This window comes from Pteropus vampyrus, unplaced genomic scaffold (genome assembly GCF_000151845.1).
Source record: "Pteropus vampyrus isolate Shadow unplaced genomic scaffold, Pvam_2.0 Scaffold69, whole genome shotgun sequence".
NCBI classification, from domain to species: Eukaryota; Metazoa; Chordata; class Mammalia; order Chiroptera; family Pteropodidae; genus Pteropus; species Pteropus vampyrus.
In genome coordinates, this window is record NW_011888850.1 from 5,696,115 (window position 1) to 5,698,197 (window position 2,083).

Genomic DNA, 2,083 nt, shown 5'->3' on the forward strand with positions numbered 1-2,083 from the left:
AACCACCTGATTTCAGTTTTCATAACTAGGTGGACTGTGGTGACACTGGAATATTGAATTGTTTTTCTTGTCCCTGTAATGTTTCCAAATTGCACGTGTGACTATCACCTTGTTTTACTCTACTCCAGCCCAAGGAGAGAAGAAAGTCTTCCACAAAGAGTTGGAAATCATAGAAAATTTGGAACTGGGGTTCAGAATCGCCTGTTCCCTGGGCCGATGTGTCTTTCTCTTCCTTCTCATCAGCCAGCAAGGGACGAATACGATCTAGAAGCAAAGCTGCGTGGGGCTTGGTTTACTTATGATGCCAAAAGAGAATTACATTTCTCATTACATAAGAAACTAGAATTCTTAAAGAGCCATGCCTAGGTCGTAGACTAACACATGTCAGGATTTTTCAGGGACCGAAGGAGCTCGTTTGAGGGAGCTGTGTCTCATTAGAGATACCTTGTCTTCTGTCCCTCACAGCCCTACCAAGGTAAACATATTCTGGTGATATTTCACCCTGAATAAACGACCTCATTTTACTAAATAAAATCTCTCTCCACTGTTCCCTCCATCCGTACAAGAGCAGCTTCATTTTTCCAGTGCAACATCGCTTCAAACCTTTTTTTGGGGGGCGGGGGGGATGGGTAGGAGTAGAATCTACGTATTTTTTCACTTTTGTTTATTTTTGCCCCAAAGTCTTTGACATTTCCCTCCCAGTCAGTCACACTATGGAAGCATTTCAAAGTGACCTTGTTGACGTTTCTTTTCCCAGAGGAGATAGGATATTGGTAAATGACAGCCCGTCCCAATATGTTACCATATAGCGGGTGAGGATTTTAATAAAGAAATGCATTTCTCATGCCACCAAAGCCACTTGATGGATAGACATACAGGTGGACAGCCTTCTAGATCTTTCCCTGACTCCACGGAGCCCAGATGGGAAGACTAAATCATGGTCGTTAGGGGTTTATATAAATCAGTCGAATGTGGGAGTCAGTCCTACTTCATTACAGAAGTTTAGGGTAATCATTTGAGAATTCGGATTTTGCAACAAAATAATTGAACTATCAGAGGTAGGAGGATAAAAACACGGTGCTCCCAGCCTCCTCCTCCTCCTCCACACTTCCGCTTATGCCTCAGGCCTTCGTCAGCACTAGTTTTTGCCTCTGGAAAGTCTCTGACCTTCTTCCCTCTTTCTTCAATTTGGAAAACTTCTGCCTGGGAATGACAAGTCAATTCCTTGTTCTCTGCTCTCAAAGTGCTTTCCTATTCCTCTAGGAAAGCAGATAGCACTCTGAGGTTACAGTTATTTATGCAGTGGTCACCTACCTGCCCTTGACATATACTCCCACCCCCTATTGGCACATCCTAGTGTAAGATGGTAACCATGTTCGGCCCGGTTCCAGGGGACCTTCTGTTTATGATGCCCTTAGAGGACTCTGCGTTTCCTATTCCGGTTACACAGACGATGCCCCCCGCCCCGCCCTCCCCTTGACAATTCTCTCAGGCACTTACTTCCTTTTTCCTCTTCGATTCATGTAAGAAAACTTAAGTAAGTATCAGCAAAAATGACTAGATATACCCGTGAGTCATGTGATAAATATTCATTGGGAAATTAGGAAAATTACCAACGTGTATTCCCACTGCATGTCCAAATGTAGAGACTGGCTTTAATCTGTCTACTGAGCTTTCGCGTCTGCATATGGTGGATGTTTATTGGCTCTTAACTGCCTGGCATCTAGGTCCCCTTTCTTCTAGTAACAACACCCGGGCTTTTTTGCAGGGGAGGGGGATAATTATTCCCCCCCACCCACCCTATTGGATGCAGTCTTGTTAGTACTGAGTTCAAAGTAACCCATCCTCCCTTAGCCTGAGATGAATTATCAGTGGTCACCACCAGGTATGAAATGGGATTGGGTCATGGGGATATTTTCACTTAATATCTGCAATTAACAATTTGCAAATTAAAGATTTAAGAAAAAGATTAATATTTACCCAAAAGACCTGGCTAGATGCAATGAATTTTCCTGTTAAATCCATTTGAACAGCAACCACAAGCCTGGTCTCTTCTCCAGTGTACAGAGCTCGGGGGAATGCA